This window comes from Heptranchias perlo, chromosome 4, assembly GCF_035084215.1.
Source record: "Heptranchias perlo isolate sHepPer1 chromosome 4, sHepPer1.hap1, whole genome shotgun sequence".
NCBI classification, from domain to species: domain Eukaryota; kingdom Metazoa; phylum Chordata; class Chondrichthyes; order Hexanchiformes; family Hexanchidae; genus Heptranchias; species Heptranchias perlo.
In genome coordinates, this window is record NC_090328.1 from 19,881,960 (window position 1) to 19,901,477 (window position 19,518).

The window sequence follows — 19,518 nt, forward strand, 5'->3', positions numbered from 1 at the left end:
AGCATGATAACTACTTGAGTGGATTGAGTAGAACACTGTTATACTCCACTGGTCTCTCAGCTCCACTGGTCTCTCAGCTCCATGTTAAAACATTAAACTGAGTTTTTTTTAAAAAACTCTACACTAATGGGCTGCCAAATAGAATACACACTGGGGATTGGTGATTTATAGAAAGCAAACCAGAAAATATCTTGTGATCAATTCCACTTTTTATTACTGAGAAATCTCAATGAAGGGTCAAGGCCAATCCTGCAAGGCACCAAGGCTATAGAGTAGAAGAGAATTGCATAGAAACAGGCCATTCGGCCCAACAGGTCTGTGCCAGTGTTTATGCTCCACACAAGCCTCCTCCCACCCTACTTTATCTAACCCCATCAGCATAACTGTCTATTCCTAAGACTAAGTACATCAGAAGGTAGTGATTAACTTGAGTTTTAAAGGCCTGAAGATTGTAGTACAGACATGTGTTGAAAGTTAGTTGAAGAATGACTAGTAAGAGCACTTTAACTAGCACGAGAAAAGAGAAAAGTGACGAGGCTGATGAATGTGGATGATGATATACTGTGCTGGTAATAGATCAAGCAGCAAAGAATAGCTTCGCTATGTGATGAGATGGAATAGGCAGGTGTAATCTCAGGAGCTGATGTAATCCATTTAGCCAGAGACCAGAAAGTACGAAGTGTACTTGTTTCCAACATCCAGAGGGATAAGGCACATAGAGTGGGAAAGAGATAGAGATGTAAGAGAAGTAAGGAGGTCTATAGCTTTGAGGTCTTGGAAAAGTATGAGTAATAGGAGACAGTGATTTCATCACAGTGAGGATGCACTGACGTTTATTTTCTGTCAACACCAGACCCCCAATATGTACATATTATGCTGCCGCCGTAGTGTTTTCAGTTAGCGTCATTTGCTGCAAGTCCTTTTTGTTTCCTGTTTTTTTCCCCCACTCAGGGCAACTCAATTTCTGGAACGGGTCTTTCAACAGGCATTAGGCCCCTCATTAACATATTCAAGGGGCTGAATGTCTGTTTTAGGCAGCCACCTAAAAAATGGGCCCCACAAATTTAGCAGTGGGACCAACGCGTACAGGCACAGGCCTTCCCACTGCTAAATTGGTACGCTTTGCACCTGTTTTACACCTGAGAAAAGGACGCAACACATACAAATTATAGATTAAGTTCCTAATTTGCAGTACGATGATAACAGCTGGAACAATCTAATGCTCAAAAGATTTTGTTCTTAATGAAGGATGTTTTTGGTAGATTTCAGTCAGTGGGCAGAACTTCATGATGTCACAGGAGGAGAGGTTTTATGCAAAATGACTGTTTTCAATTTATCTCCAATCTGCAGCACAAAACGCAGCCAAACGAGATAGCTGAGACACTGATCAGTGCACAGAATTCTCATTATTTTAGAGTTATTGCAGAATTAGGTAGAATGCACTTACTCTTTAAAGTCCATGGGGATTTGCACATATGCTCTTAGGTTACCATAAACGACATTAGGAACATCGGAACAGGAGTAGGCCATTTAGCCCCTCGAGCCTGTTCCGACATTGAGAGCGGGTGTATATGTATGTATATTCTCAAGTAATGCAGTCACTTATTTCGGCCGTTGTTTTTTTTTGTTCAGTTTTGTTTCAATGATTGAAGCTTTAGTGTTGTGAAGGGGGTTTGAAAGAGAGAAAAAGAAAGGCTCCATCCTCCATTTCCTTCCAATGTGAATAATAAGACAGGTGAAGATTGTTGCCCTATTAGAACACTTTCGAGTCTTTTTTTGCCCTTTCCCTGTTCCTCCACCCACTTTTAATTTTACTGATTTATAATGTTGACTGCTTGATTGGACTGTAAAACATATGATATTTTTCTTGTTCCGAACACTGCTGCTGTAACCAAGAATAAAGCTCAAGTGCTTTGCTTTAACCCCTAATGTTTTTAATGGGACAAAGCAGCTCTATATTTTGCTTTGAACAACATGTACTCAGGTTAGTACTAACTATTCTTCATAAATCATTCAGGAACAGTCTGTACTGTTGCCTACATTTTTGTTTAAATACTAAAATGGCACATCTGCACAGCAAGCTGTGAATAAAATGGACATGAAACAGATGCAAATAAATAGGAATTTTTCCAAAATTATGAAATCGCTTATGAGAACTAAAAAGTAAAAGTGCTATGCAAAGATAGCTTCACAAAGAATGAAAAAGTAAAACAGTACTGAGAGAGTTTCTGCAGAATCCAAGCCCTCTGGTGAAAGGGATCAACTCTCTCCCACCTAGACAGATCAGAACTGTTTATTTAAATAAACATTGGTTCATTTCACACAGAAGAAGCAAACCTGTAGTGAAAGCTGGCAGAACTGGTGCTTAGGAATCTGCATGGTAAGACTGCCTCCGTTCAAGTCTTGTTTCCAATCTTAGTTAGCGGTCTTAATAATGAACAATCCTCATTCCTGAATCACCAAACTGGTTGACCTTGACTTCAAGACAATCCATTGATGTGCATTTCTGCCTGAAGGACTTCATGACATAACTTAGCAGAAACTCTTTCTAGTCTTTCTTTTTAAGTTTTAGTTAAAGTGTTGTCCTTTATTTCTATATTGTGGATTCTATTGGCTTTATTTGGTTCACATACCGTCAAGTGTTGGTGATTGACCCTTGAAGGCAGGTGTGACCTAGTTGACATGTATTCAGTGCTGATCTATTCACTGTTATCTGTTTCCAATAAACGAACTGAAAGCTGCAGAGCAGAACAATTGTGTTGGTAGAAAATATATTATTTTTCCTGTTCAGCGATAGTACGAAGGATAATACAAGTTTTGAGCACTATCTATTGTGAAGCTACTGAAGTTTTCAGAGGGAAAGGAAAATCTCAGCAAAGTCCAGTTTGTGCACTCAAGCTTCAGGTCTCTGCTCTTTGACCCCCAGATTCTGACCAGTCACAGATCTGGAATTCAAGGTTAAAAAGCATTTGTTGAAAGAACATCTGTTAAAATGTAGGGTTCTTCTACCGTTTCACAGAGACATAACGAGTCACAACAGCTTTAACTTACTTGATATCCACATAAAATGATCAGAGATGCTTGCAGTTCTATTTTCTAACCCAGATATATTGCTGCAGATATCATGTGAGCTCTGGTCCGGTGGGATTAAAATCATCGGCTCAATTCTAATTGTAAAATTTAATTATTGTACCACACAAGCATGCGGTTGTTTTTAGAATTACCAGTTTGGGAGCAATGGAATATGGGACAATAATTCAACTCAAAACATCAGGAGGCCCATAACGCAACCACCCCCAACTTGCCCTTTGGCCTTGCAAGTTGCAGCTCATCAGAATCCTTATTGTGAATTATTTCCCTCCGTACTGCTGCTCCTTGTCAGCAATTCTGTACCTGTAAACTCTTAAGCTCAGAGAACTTGTCCATTTTGACCAGTCTTGGCTCTGATGCTCAGAAGCAACTACACACAGTCGGATAGTGTAAACGGAGGATCTAGGTGGCTGCAGTTTAAGCAGAGCCATTATAATAAATATTGATGAAATAGTTTACAGCGTTAAATACTTACATTTTAATTGATTTTGAATGTTAACCTGCTTTTGTAGTTATTATATTGGACTGCAACGCTTCACAGTAAAATGAATTGTTTCTCCAATTAATGGAGCTCCCCTCATCCCCCCACCCCCCAGAATCATTCGGATATAAAAGGCACAGTGCTCATACTTTATTTATATCGTTTCACAGAAACAAACAGCTGTAAATGTCAGAAACATTCAATTCTCAGAGGTATTAATTTAACAAACTCTTCAGTTCTCTTGGCTGGTGAACTGACACTTGATTTTTTTTATTCAAAAAATGTTTGCCTCCAGTTCGTTCTTACTTAGATATATTTTTATGCTATTTGATACGTTAAAATATAACAGTGTAATGTATTTTTAAAAAGCCATGGGGAAAATATGTTATCACTTTTTTTTAAATGAAGCTGACAATTCAGTAGAAAATAATGAAGTTTATGCTGACTGTTTCATATTCATGAAATGTGAAGCCAGTTGATAATGACCACCTATGGGATTGACTTCAGGTGGTCGTTATAGACAGGTGGTCTCCTAAACCAGGTTTAAAATCTGGTTTGATAATTCATTGTTCAGAATAACATTAACTTATCATTATCAATGGGTGGTCTTGCTGTACAGGTGGTCTTAAAGGGATGGTGTCACCATGATAAAGTGACTTCAAGCAGGTTTCTCCACAGAGGAGGCAACAATCCGCCACACCATTTTAATACGTAGGCTAGAAAACAGACCGCCATAGTGACACTGTCCCCTTAGGATAGATTTTTCTGTTTATCGTCAGCGCGTTCAAAGTGATAGGAAAGTCCCGAAGGAATACTTTTTATTCTGAGTGGCCCTTCATTTTGTATTAAAAACATAGTCAGACCTTCCTCTGATTAGCAACTCACCAGATTGTTCTTATCCTCTCCGTAATGCCACGAACAGCACTGAATGCAGAGTAGCTCCATTTAATGCAATGCAGGCCAAGATGTTAAATTCTGGCTCCAGGAACGTTTACTACTAGCTGAAAAGGCAGATTATTCACGCAGCAACCTTGTTTCATGTTGGGGTTGGGTGGTTCCAAATCAGCTCCCAGGCTCGTCCAAAATTACCACATCAATTGCTTTGTGTGCAGCCATTCCTCCCTTTTGTAACAAAGTGAGCAAGCAGCAAGAAAGAAATATAGGCCTAGAAATTAGACCTCGCTGCGCCCGCTTTACAGGCATAAAACAGTCACACAAGGGCAAATTTCAGGGGGCAACCTCCCACTTCTGAACAGGGTCAGATACATGTCAGACGTCACATGGGTTCGGGCGCTGTAGAGGCATCCCCGGTGACTGCCTAAAACAGGTATTAGGCCCCGTGAATATGCTAATAAAGGGGCTAATGCCTATTTTAAGACCCAAACCAGAAATTGGTTTACCCTCGGTATTGGGTCCGTTGCGTTTAGGATTACCTGGCCTATATGTGGCCCAACTGACAGTCCTCAAAGGGGCTGCTTGAGGCCACCACCAAAAAGATACGTTTTTTCAAAGAAACTTTCTTGAATGTGGAGCTGGAACAGCGGGAATGCTCCTCCACATTAAAATCATGGGTCGCTGCCCAACACTGCCCACCCCCCCATCCCGATTGCCTCCTGCACTGCCCCCACCCCCCCCCCACTTCCTGGACTCACCTGACGTTCAGCCAACCAAATTCGCTCCCCCAGCAAGCTGCCTCTGGGGCCGCAACTGGTGCCCGCAGGTCACCAGTACTATCCTAATGAGGCTGGCAGACCAATTTGCCGTGGTCCTGCCACCGGCCTCAATTTCTAGGTCATAATCTATCAAGTCTCTGTTCCGGCAAATATTGAGACAATTTTTAAAAAGCACTATGATAATTTTTGCTGCTGAACAGCTATTTTTTAACATAAAGTAGGGGAGCAGTTTGAATAAAAAGTAATTCCCCTTAAAATTCCTTTCTCCTTTTACTACGGGGTCCCCTGAACCCTCACCAAGGCTGCCCCCAGGCTACATGTTCCGGCACTCTCCTTACCTGAATCACGTGGCACTCATCTCAGGTGTAATCTGTCCTCCTACCTCTCCGGGACTTGCACTACATCTCTGCTGCTTTCCTTATCAAAAGCTCCTTCTGCCTGTCTTCACTCAGTCTTTGCAATGAGTGTCTTCTCACCATAGATGACTTAATTTTCTACCCAAACTCACTTTTCTGGATGTCATCCAATTTCTCCACCTCAGCAAATTTTTCATCCTTTCTTTCCTTCCTTCCTTCTTTCCTCTTTGCAGTTCCTTCTTCCTTTCTTTCCTCTTTGCAGTATTATAAGAAAGACTTGCATTTTATATTGCCTTTCATGACCTCAGGATGTCCCACAGCGCTTTATAGCCAATTAAGTATTTTTGAAGTGTCATCATTGTTGTAATGTAGGAAACGCAGCAGCCAATTTGCACATAGCATGGACCCACAAATAGCAATGTGATAATGATCAGATAATCTGTTTTTACTGATGTTGGTTGAGGGATAAATATTGGCCAGGACACCGGGGAGAACTCCCCTGCTCTTCTTTGAAATAGTGCCATGGGATCTTTTACATTCATCTGAAAGACCCCATATTATTATGGGGGGACTCCTATTTATATAAGTTAAAAATAATTCTGTACCACAGACCTATCCCATATGTTTCTTTTTTTGTAAGTTTTAGCAACAAGCCCTTTTATGCCAACTTCAACAATTTGGGCATTTCAGTGCCAATAAGGGCACTGCAGTACAAGCCTCTAATAATGAATGAAATATATCTGAACCAGCTGACAAGCAAAACACCAGGAAGCATCAGGCTCAATGTTACCTCTACATTTCATAAATATTATTACTCTCTACCATTTCAGCACGGAAGAGGATAATTGAAAATGATTTATCTTTTTTAGTTTTAAAATGAATGATTATTATTGAATTCTTTTTTGGGTTAGCAGATGCCCACTAACATTGGCAGTTGTCACCGTGATGGGTCTTCAACATCCGTTCTGATATTGAGATCCCTTTGTTCTTGCGATGCAAGTAATAACTATGTGAGCTGTGCAATGTGTGGTGAGTGCAGAACTTGGCAGGGAGTGACACTTTCATGTGAGTGCCAATTCTGCTTATAGGGACTGAGAAAATAATAGAAACAGACGATCGTAAAAACATTTTTAAAAAAGCGTTTTGCTTCTGTGGCTAATCTGTGTGAAAAGCTGCACACAAAACAAACATTTCTCCAGCTCGTAGATTAGTCGAAACACGGTCCTTCCTTAAATCCTTGTCAGGTATTTGTGTTCTGTGACAAATAGAGGGATAAAGGTCACTCTTGCTTGTAATTACATAACAGCCAGTGTGTCTATATAGGATTTATTCAATGTATCCATGAAATGGATGCAAGTCATTTTGCTGCAAGACATGATTCACCTACACAAAAAACCTGACACTGGGTTTCAGAGGATAACAATGACTAGATCGTGAAGTCCATGTTACGAACACATTGTTTCGAAGCTTGTGAAATTACATTTCATTTAATATATATATATATATATATATATATATACACACACACTCCTTTTGTTCCTCTTTAGGTTAACAAATGGATATATTAAAAAAAATATTAAATAGTGAAATAGGTCAGATATTTCAGCCCGCAGACGTACTCTTACAGTGTTTTAATGAGACTCTATTCATCATTCGGAAGTGACAGCGTTCTATCGTGCTGCATTTCTAATTTGGGACTGACACCTCTTTCTGATAACGCGACACGTAGCAGTTATTCCAATCTGCCAAAAAAAAAGCAGCGATTATTTTGAAACTCATCTGCGATCCTTTTCTCTCCTCATAATTGCTTATTCTAGTCATTAGTAGTAATTATGTTGGCAGCAACCTGATTCTGAAAAGTGTTCTTTTAACTTTTTGTTCCTGATATGACAATTTTCCTCCTGTAATTAGGTAGCTTGATCATTGTTAATGAATAACAATGAGATGTTTTAAGCAGTCGCCTTAATGATTTCCCTGTAAAAATGGTTCTCACGAGGGTAGTTTCTGAAAGTGGCCTTGCGACCAGTGTGATATCAGGCCTCGCGAGGCCAATTGATTTTTAGCAGAATGTGACACCAGAGGCGCTTGTGTGTCTGAGACGACATTATTTGACACTATCAGATATCACACTGCCTCATGGAAAAGAATAGTTATGTCAAAATTTTATATTTTAAAAGTACTTATTATCAACAAAATACCCTTTTGATGCTTCTCCATAGTTAAACATATATCTTTGACTCGCAATAATTTTGACATTCTAAAGGCATTCTGTAGATAAAGGTTTATATTTAAGACTGATGTGCATTTCACATAGTCTACAAAATAAACCATTCCAGCTGACAGAAGATTTAAAATAATTGGCAAAAGAACTAGAGGGGAAATGAGGAGAATTTTTTTCACACACAGTGTTGCTGAGGTCTAGAAGCACTACCTGAAAGAATAGTGGAAGTAGATTCCATAGGAACTTTAAAAAGGCAATTGGACACATACTTGAAGAGGACTATTTTGCAGGGTTATCGGGAAAAAGCTGGAGGGTAGGACTAAATTGGACAGCTCTTTCAAAAGAGCCCGCATGGGCATGACAGGCCAAATGGCTCCCTTCTGTGCTATAAGATTCGATGATTCTAAGGCTTCACCAATATTATCTCACCATCAGGAAGTGTTCTTTTCAAAGCTGCCACCCCTGATTGTTGATATATGGAGACTGACAATGTTTGAATTAGTGGTGGTCTACTGTACTTTGGGGCACATTGAGATCTCTTGACATGTTTCTGCTGTAAACTCTCATCAACATGTTCAAATCCCTTCATGGCCTCACCCCTCCCTATCTCTGTAACCTCCTCAAGCCCTCCGAAAACTCTGCATTCTACCAATTCTGGCCTCTTGTGCATCTCTCACTTCTTTCTCCCCACCATTGGCAGCTGTACCTTCCACTGTCTAGGCTTTAAGTTCTGGAAATCCCGCCCTAAGCCTCTCCACCTCTTCTCCTTTCAATAGCTGCTCAAAACCTATCTCTTTGATCAAGCTTTTGGTCACCTGTCCTAATATTTCTTTGTGGCTCGGTGTCAAATTTTCTTTGATCATGCTCCTATGAAGCACCTTAGGACATTTTACTATGTTAAAAGCACTCTATAAATGCAAGTATTTGTTGTTGTGAAACATTCAGGTTTAAAAGACTGAAACTATTTGTTTGCTGTTGGTCCCTGTAGGGTTCAGTTGGATTAGAGATACTGGGATCCTATCTACTAGAGGGCCCGTTGGTTGGAGCTGCCATGCTTCCCTGTATGTTGGCTTCTTATCCTGATATACTTTCTTTTGCTAGTAGTTGGTTTGGGTTTTTGGGGGCCGGGCTTCGAGAATAGGCCCTGCAGTTGTATTTTTATAGATTCCAGGCAGAGGCCAAACATCATTTATTCATACTGAGATATGCCCCATCGAAGCTTTAGCTGCATATTTGTTGGGAAGGAGCTCAACTCTGGCGCAATGGGGAATGCATCATCTTGCACCTAGTGTAAAGAGCTGTGCTAGCCTGTGATGATACCAGCTTTTCAACTGGAGCTGTCTAATCTAATCCCATTTTTATGCCTTTTCTCATTATCCTTTTACACTTTTTTTCAAATATTTATCCTTTCCCTTTCACATGATGTTGAAGCCTCTGCCTCAATGGCCGCTTGTGGTAAAGCACTCCATGTCCTAACAACCTTCTGTGGAAAAAAAATGCTAACTGCCCCCTTCATTCTTCTTGTCATAATCCTGAGTTAATATTCCTAGTTATCAATTTTCCAACCAATAGGGTACATTGTGAAAGATTGTCTCTATCAAAACCTTTCAGAATTTTGGAAATTTTGATTAGATGCCCCCCAACCTCTTCCATTCCAGTGAAAACATTTCATAACTATAGCCTATCATTCCTATACAATGTCAGTGAATCTTCACTGTACCTGTCTATGACTGTAATATTACTCCTATAATAGACTGCACAGAACTGCATGGAATACTCCGATTGCGACAGAATCAAAGAATTATGCAAATTCAACATCACCTCCTTTAATTTATATTCAATGTCCCTGTATATAAAATCCAGAATCTTATTATCGTCTTTTCTCCCTGCATTCCCATCTTTAAAATCAAAATATTTGTACCTTTAGATCACTCTGTTCTTACACCCTGTTAAGAATCTTACTATTTAGGATAGACTTCCTTTCACTCCACTTTTTCCCCAAAATGTATTTTTTCACATTTCTCTGCATTGAACAGGATCCGCCACTTATCTATCTACTCTGCATATTGAAGTATTGCAAGGTCTTGGAGCTAATGCCTAATCTGGAGGTTTGCTGGAAGGCCAGGTCTGCATAGACTAGTCCAGAAGGATAACTGCATCCAGTCTGAAAGCCAGAATATTTTATAAGTTCATGCTTAGAAGGTATAACGATCTGTAAAATGTACACTTCCTTATCTTATGTATCCATATGCTTATGGCTATCTTAAAGAAATCTTCAAGGGTGCTTGTCTCCAGTACATGAGATGGTGGAATAGGCCTTGTAAAATTCAGTTGGGCAGCTGATGATGTTTGTTTGGGTTAATGATTGTGAAAAAAATATATACTGCATGAATCTCCATCAAATGTATCCTGTGTAAAAAGAAATGCTGTCAATTGGAAGGCTAGATAGAAAAATGGATTAAAACACTGCCTTGGTACCTCCAGGACCTGGACTTAAACCTGCTCAACTGACAGGATGAATGTCTCGTCTTTGTCTGCTGGCTATAAATTCTAATTGAACATTCAACACAGTTCCCGGTGGATGCAAATTCACAATACAAAACTGCCAATAACCGAGCACTAATTGCCACTAAATTGAGAAGCATGAGGATGGTTGACGTGGAAATGGTAATATCAACTATGCAGCACTGGGGGTCTTGCTGAGGTGGTAGTTAAAGTACTTTACTAAGATAAAATAGAGTTAGTTTTGCTTTATCCTGTCTGACTCATATTGTACCTGGGGATGGGTAGCCGATCACAACAATGGGTGAAAAATATAGTATCCCACGCCGTTGACACCCTGACGTTGGTTCGAGCCCCGCAGCAAGATTTAATCATGTACTCCAGGCCGAAACTAGTGTACTGGCAGAGATATTAAATTGAAGTCTCATCTGCCTGGATTAGTGAATATTAAAAGGTCCCATGGTACTACAGGAAGAAGAGCAAGCAGTTTTCTGGCCAACATTCCTTATCCAAATAAGGATAAATTATTCCAAATAAAAGAAAAATATTTAGTAGGTCGTTCATCTTATTGCTATTTGTGGGGTGCTGCTGGCGCAGAATGACTGCTCCTCCAGCCTACAATCCTCCGAGATCTCTGTGTTCCTCCAATTCTGGCATCTTGCGCATCTCCGATTTTCTTCGCTCCACCATTGGCGGCTATGCCTTCACCTGCCTGGGCCCTAAGCTCGGTAATTCCCTCCCCAAACCTCTCCGCCTCTCTATCCTCCTCCTTTAAGATGCTCCTTAAAACTCTTTGACCAAGCCTTTAGTCACCTGTCCTAATATCTCCATATGTGGTTTAGTGTCAAATTTTGTTTCATAATCGTTCTTGTGAAGCACCTTGGGATGTTTTACTACGTTAAAGGCCATTGTATAAATGCAAGTTGTTGTTGTTGTTGTTGTTGTTGTTGTGTTTTTCTACAATACAGTCATTACTTCGCAAAAAAATATTCATCGTGTAGAGTGCTTTGAGACATTGCAGTGTGATAAGGTGCCATATAAATGCAACTACTTGTGTTGGATAGTGTTATTTGCATTTTAATGTGTTGATTTTTAAACCAGAAAAACCTTCTAATCAGGGCCATCAAAATAATTTACTTCACTGAGATTGACGTATCTCAGAACTATATGTGGTATCATCTTGTAATAGAATACTGGTTGATGCCGAATGCATAACTGACACCAACCGATGCGGGGCTTCAGTTATGCAGAGAGACTGGTGAGGCTCGGGTTGTTCTGCTTAGAAGAGAGAAGGGTAAGGGGAGATTTGACAGGGTGTTCAAAATAATGAACAGTTTTGATAGAGTAAATAAGGAGAAACTGTTTCCAATGGCGGAAGGGTCAGTAACCAGAGGACACAGATTTAAAGTGATCAGTAAAAGAACCAGAGGCAACATGAGGAAACATTTTTTTGTGCAGCGAGTTGTTATGATCTGGAATGCACTGCTTGAAAGGGTGGTAGAAGCAGATTCAATAGTAACTTTCAAAAGGGAATTGAATAAATACTAGAAGGGGAAAAAAATTTACACGGCTGTGGGGAAAGTGCAAGGGAATGAGACTAATTGGATAGCTCTTTCAACGTCGGCACAGGCATGATGGGCTGAGTGGCCTCCTCCTGTGCTGTACCATACTATGATATGCATAACCTAAAGCAAAAGTCACTACTTTTAGTCAGTTGCCAGAGTTTTTCTAATTTATTTGATTTTTATTAAAGCTTAAATGTGTTAACATATATATGAACTCTTTTTGTGAGGAACTCTGACTGCTACAAGGGAATATTTCAAAGGAAATGCACAGTGATAAGAGTTTAATGAATGTTATCACAATTATTGATCAATCAATGTTTATAAATAAAAGGTTAAGAGTTAAACAGATCCGAGCACCAACAGCAGATTTCTGTTTGTCAGAGAAAAATGGGAAAATCAGTGATTGGTACAAAATTACTAATAACGACTAATAATTGTTAAAAATGGGGAAGCATATTCCATAAAGTAAATACCATATCAGCTTTTGCTTTCTCCATGAAGCATTATTTATAGATTGTTAGAGTTTATATCCATGTTGAAAAGAGTTTTGTTCCTAAAATTAATGTAGTTCCCAAACAGTGGTTCACATCCCCACCAGGAAGAGTCCCTCTTTCTGAGTTACTTTTGACCCTCCCACTTTCCTAATTCACTTGCTTCTTTCTCAATTAAGTTATGTAAACATAGAAACATAAAAATTTTATGACACAGAAGGAGACCATTCGGCCCATCATGTCCGTGCCGGTTGAAAAAGAGCTACCTCGCCTAATCCCACTTTCCAGCACTTGGTCCATAGCCTTGTAGATTATGGCACGTTAGTGCATATCCAAATACTTTTTAAATGTGATTTCCTTTCATGCAGTGAGTTCCAGACCCCTACCACCCTCTGGGTCAACAAAAAATCCTAAGCTCCCCTCTAATCCTTCTACCAATTAATTTAAATCTATGCCCCCTGGTTATTGACCTCTCTGCTAAGGGTAATAGGTCCTTCCTGTCTACTCTATCGAGGCCCCTCATAATTTTATACACCTCAGCCTCCTCTGTTCCAAAGAAAACAACCCCAGCATATCCAATCTTTCCTCTTAGCAAAAATTCTCCAGTCCTGGCAACATCCTCTTAAATCTCCTCTGTACCCTCTCTCGTGCAATCACATCTTTCCTGTAATGTGGTGACCAGAACTGTATGCAGTACTCAAGCTGTGACCAAACTAGTGTTTGATTCAATTCTAGCATAACCTCCCTGCTCTTATATTTTTTGCCTCAGCTGATAAAGGAAAATATACCATATGCCTTCTTAACCATCTTATCTACCTGTCCTGCTACCTTCAGGGATCTGTGGACACGCACTCCAAGGTCCCTCTGTTCTTCTACACCTCTCAGTATCCTCCCATTTATTATGCATTCCTTTGTCTTGTTTGACCTTCCCAAATGCATTACCTCATACTTCTATGGATAGAATTCTTTTTTCCACTTTTCTGCCCACCTGACCAGTCCATTGATATCTTCCTGCAGTCTACAGCTTTCCTCCTCACTACCAACCACGCGGCCAATTTTTGTATCATCTGCAAACTTAATCATGCCCCCTGCATTTAAGTCTAAAATCATTGCTATATACTACAAAAAGCAAGAGACCTAGTGCTGAGCCCTGCAGAGCCCCACTGAAAACAGCCTTCCAGTCACAAAAACACCTGTCGACCGTTACACTTTGCTTCCTGCCACTGAGCCATTTTTGGGTTCCAATTTGCCACTTTCCTTTCGATGCCATGAGCTTTTACTTTTTTGACCAGCCTGCCATGTGGGACCTTGACAAAAACCATGCTAAAATCCATGTGGACTAAATAAAATGAAAAATGTGTACCCCTCCCCAAGGCATTCCTGACCACGTAAAAGGCGCATGAAAAAGTTGCTGTTCCTTTCTCCCCTCCTTGTGGGCACCCTTGTTCCCAAAAGGGAACTTTTGTGGAACTCCATGTGTAAAGTCACATGTGAAGTTGCAGTACTGTATGTGAGCAGATATTTTAGGAGGGAATATCCTGTCAGATACTATAGTTTGATGTGTAATATTTGGCAACTTGCATAAGCATGGATCTTGCACTCTGGTGTCCATTCTCTGAATTAAGCAAATATGGCTTAGAATTAGTTGATTAGTCACAATAAAGTCGATTAGAATTGTGATTGGTTCTCCTGCTGCTGTAAAATGGTTGGTATCATTATTTAATTATTTCTGTTTTCCACACCACTTGTAAACGTTTCCTGATGCCGCAATTAATCATTGTTTCAAAGATAAAGTAAGCTTCTTTATCTTGATTATGACTCCAATACAATTTTTTAAAAAAAGGATCCAAGCAGTAATGACCTGTAAGATGTCATTCTTAGGACTTATGCATGGTAAACCTTCAATAAACACATGGCATCATCTTCATTTGCGTCCAACTGTTTGATGTGATTTTTCACATTCATTCACCACTGAGTGTCTGTTTGGCTCAATTGGTAGGATTCTTGCTTCTGAGTCAATGGGCTACAGGCTCAAGCTCACCCCCTTTCCAGGTCTTGATTCTATTATCTAGGCTGACCCTTCAGTGCAGTACTGAGGGAATGTTGCATTGTCAGATGTGTTGTTTATAGATGAGACGTTAAGCTGAGGCCCCATCTGCCTGTCGAGTGGCTGTAATAGATCCTACGTCTTAGATTTTGCAGAAGAGCAGCAAGTTCTCCCGATATCCTGACCAATAGCCTCCCTCAAGCAACCCCACTAAAAACATATACACAGTTAATCTATGTCTCATTTGCTGCTTGTAGCACCTGGCTGTGCACACATTTGCCTGCCTGATGACTGCACTTTGAAAGTTATACTTTTGCTGGGAAGCATTTTGGGCATTCCTGACAATGTAGAAGGTGCTATATAAATAAGAGTTCTTTCTTTTTATTATAATGTGCTTTCCTGAATACTGAGGACCATCTGCTGCCATCTAAAAATACAAAAGCTGTTTGTTGTGACATTTTACACCATTATTTCAGTCCCTATGCAAGGATCATGCCATATAATATAAATCATAAAGACACTGTGATTATTGAAACTGCCTATAAGTAAGTACATTGTAGAAGAAGATAAAGAACACACAGCACACAATAATACTACAACATTATCAGTTCTAACATCTCAAAAGAAAGTTGAAAGAAATGTTCAATGTGCAACTTTTGTACTGCAATTGCAAAACAATCTTTTTTTTCACTGCTTTTCCAATGTACAATTTGGAAGAGAATTTTTAGGAACAGAAAAAGGCTATTAAGCCCAGTAACTCCATCTCTTTTTGATGCGTCAACCGCACACATCCGCCTTCACAGCATATTCCTCAGTCCCTTCCCTCTCCAGAAATGCATCAAATTGACTCTTTAACCCATTTATTCTGTAAGCTTCAATATCTTTTCTTCTTTCTTAAGCTAATTGATATTGAAGTAAAGGACTATTTTGAATATATAGCCCTGTTTAAAAACAGTACATTTCTGGATACAATCAGTGGAATGGGGACAGGATCTTGTCTCGCTTATCTTAAATTCAGAACTGAAGTCAGTCAATTTACTTTAAAAGATCTAAAAATAAAACCAAAGGAAGACATACATTTATGTGGCGTCCTTTTGCATCTCTCAAACATCTCAAAGTACTTTGCATCCAATTAGTTATTTTGAAATGAAGTGATTGTCACATCAGTAAACGTTTAGCATACAGCAAAGTTTGCCTGCTTTTGGTATTGGTTGTGATACCAGTCTCAGGATACGGGGTAGGACATTTAGGACTGAGATGATGAGAAATTTCTTCACTCAGAGGGTGGTGAACCTGTGGAATTCTCTACCACAGAAGGCTGTGAGGGCCAAGGAGATAGATAGATTTCTAGACACAAAAGGCATCAAGGGGTATGGGGAGAGAGCGTGAATATGGTATTGAGATAGAGAATCAGCCATGATCATATTGTAAGGAATCGCACAACACCAGGTTATAGTCCAACAGCTTTATTTGAAATCACAAGCTTTCGGAGCTTTGCTCCTTCGTCACCTGACGAAGGAGCAAAGCTCCAAAAGCTTGTGATTTCAAATAAAGCTGTTGGACTATAACCTGGTGTTGTGCGACTCCTTACATTTGTCCACCCCAGTCCATCACCGGCATCTCCACATCATGATCATATTGAATGGTGGAGCAGGCTCGAAGGGCCAAATGGCCTATTCCTGCTCCTAGTTTCTATGAGAGAAATGTTGCCCAGATCACTGGGAGAATCCTGCACTCTTTGAAGAGTGCCTTGTGATCTTTAACACCTGCCCGAATCATCAGTACTGACAATCAGGGCTTTGGTTTAACACCTCATCCAAGGAACAGCAACTCTGACAATGCTGCATTCACTCAGTACTGCACTGGAGTTTCAGGCTTAGCAAGTGTATTCTTAAATTTTAAATACATTTCTTCTGCTGTAAAGGAAAAAAAAACAAGTTGGTGAAACACTTTACACAAGTATAGAATAGGTATAAAGGCAATTTTGTGAAATTGTGGTAATCAACATATATAAGCTAAAAAAAATTCACAGAATCATAGAATGAAACAACACAGAAGGCCTTTCAGCCCATTGTGCCTGTGCCGGCTCTTTGAAAGAGCTAGCCAATTAGTCCCACTCCCCTGCCCTTTCCCCATAGCAATTTTTTCCCCTTGGTTACAGATCATAATATTGAATTATAATCTGTAACCATGACATCACATACGCTTGCTTGATGAAACTATTACAAGTGGCTTACAAAGATTGTTTGCATAATTTACCATGCATTTTGGTACAATAAAATGCTTTGTGCTGAGCCATTGAGTACAGAATTTAATATACAACAGGGAGGAAGCTAACCAAGCCATTTGTGGATGTCAGTCATGAGTTATTTGTTTCACTTACTTGTGGGATAAATTGTTCCTGACTCTATGTTTGGACCCATCATGTCCTTCATGCTGATCCTTTCCATCTCTCACTCAGAATTACAATTACTACACTGAAAAATATTTTTAACAAAATACACACACAGCAGGTTCATAGAGAATGTTATGGGAGGGATGGAGGGAAAGATTCCAAATCTGTGTTTTTGACCAAATGCCTCCTTTAGGCTACTTACAATTAGTGTAGTTCCTTTAACCATTTCCAGTTGAAAAAACAATTGGAAGCACGTCTAACAACCAGACTTAAATTTACTATAATAATGGGCTTCAATTAGTAGTTCATCCTCCCTGGAGGGTTCAACTCAATTGTCTCCAATTTGAAGAGCACATGGAGATGCATGTGACACTACCCATGGGAAGTCTCAGAATAGAGTCTAATTTTATTAAAGGTGGTGTCAACTGCCAGGGCGCCTTTCTTTATAATTAGTTATAATGAATTATGTTTAACATCAATATTATTTGGGTCATTTGTTTCTGTTGATTTTTAAATACTTTTGTCTGAATGGTTGAGTGCTGATGTTAATATTGAGGGACATGGCTGGAAGCACTTATTGAGGCAAATAAGGTGAGGGAGATGAATTAACATCTGTGGAAAAATAGTCATTAACCTCGATGTGCATCACCAATCACACCGTTCCAATTGTGTGTTAAATATAGCTCTCTCTCCATAAGGCCCAGTAACTTCTCAGAATTTCAAATTTAAATAAAATATATTCAAATAAGAAATGGAGAGAAACACAATCAAATACAACCCCTATTTAACTTTGATTGTGATGTGAGGAATGGTTCTCAACTTGTCAAGATCCCAATAAAAGAAAGACTTGCCTCGCCTTTCACGACCTCAGAACGTCCCAAAGCACTTTATAGCCAATCAAGTACTTTTGAAGTGTAGTCATTGTGATAATGTAGACAAATGCAGCAGTGAAATTGTGCACAGCAATTTCCCCAAACAGCAACGCAATAAATTATCAGATAATCTGCTTTTTAGTGATGTTGGTTGAGGGATAAATACTGGCTAGGACACCGGGCAGAACTCCCCTGCTCTTCTTTGAATAGTACCATGGAAATCCTTTACAGCACTCCTTCAGTACTGCACTGGCATGTCAGGGATATGGGTTACTGGGATTGCTACTTGTGAACAGATACTAGTACACACTTGGTTGATTGGTTAGACTGGGTGTTGGGGTTGCATTTTCTCGAAATAGGGTGCTGAGGTAAAACATTGCTACACCTTGCTGTGCGCAAATTGGCACGTTTTCTACATTACAACAGTGACTGCTCTTCAAAAACTACTTAATTGGCTGTAAAGCACTTTGGGATGCCCTGAAGTCAGTACAAATGCAAGTCTTTCTTTTATATCATTATGTAAGGAGTCTTACAACACCAGGTTATAGTCCAACAGCTTTATTTGAAATCACAAGCTTTCGGAGCTTTCCTCCTTCGTCAGGTGAGTGACCTGACGAAGGAGGAGAGCTCCGAAAGCTTGTGATTTCAAATAAAGCTGTTGGACTATAACCTGGTGTTGTAAGACTCCTTACATTTGTCCACCCCAGTCCATCATCCGCATCTCCACATCATTTATATCATTATACCTTTGCTTTATTTTTGATAGGCAGATCTCTAAACAATACTATGCAAATTGACCACAACAACTGGTCCAACTGATCCACCAAAAAAGATGGAAAATTCCTTCTTTTGTCTTGTAAACTTTTCCAATGATGTCGAGAAATTGGTCTTGACTAATTCCAACCCCCCCCCCCCCCCCCACCTCCAATCCCTCTGAATGATGAGCACAGTAAATATTTAAATAGCTGTTCAGTTCCAAGCCGCAGACTCTTCCCTCAGATAGGGAAAGGAAATGAACCGCTGGTGTGGGTGCACATCAGCACTAGTTTGCACATGGACTCTCGTCACCGCTCCCAATTCACAGCAAAGGAATGCTTCTTAATTTGAGTCTTGAGGCAAACTACAAAATTGCAGTATTGTTGTATTTTTATTTTGCTGCAGCAGGTCTCAAAGGATTAATTAAACTAATTCAAGGTAAAGTCCATTACAGTCACAAATTAATACAGCATGCACCTTGAGTTTATTGCTGTTATTATATGACGTCCCAGAGTTTCTAATATCAGCTAATTAAGTTGACATTTTATATATTAAATATTAAAGGACCTGACAATCTAAAATTAAGATTCCGAACGAAAGAAATCTTTTAGAAGTCAGTTTGTAACATGAATGTGAAAGAAAGGATACACGGCTGATGCTCTGTGCTCTCGGCATGTATTGGAAATTCAGGTACATACCAATCAAGATTTTCTGGCCATTTAAATTGTATGAATGGAAAATCGTGTGCAACATACAGCTAAATTTCCAGTTTGTACTTCCAATAGACAAGATGCTCTGAATGCAAAGTCAGAATATTACCATTATAGTGTGCAATATATTCTACTGGTGACACTGTGTGCTCTTTTAAGTAGAAAAACATATGTATAAAAAAGCCACCTAATTTGTAATTTTCCTCTGACAGCATTTACCTGGTCACACATACTTTGCATTCGATGTCTTACATTACTCTATTTTATCATTAACTTGAACTCTGAAGATATGAAGCTGCGATGCCCTAAAACGTGTAATACTCAGACTTAAACATTTACTGCTAATCTTTACAGACTAT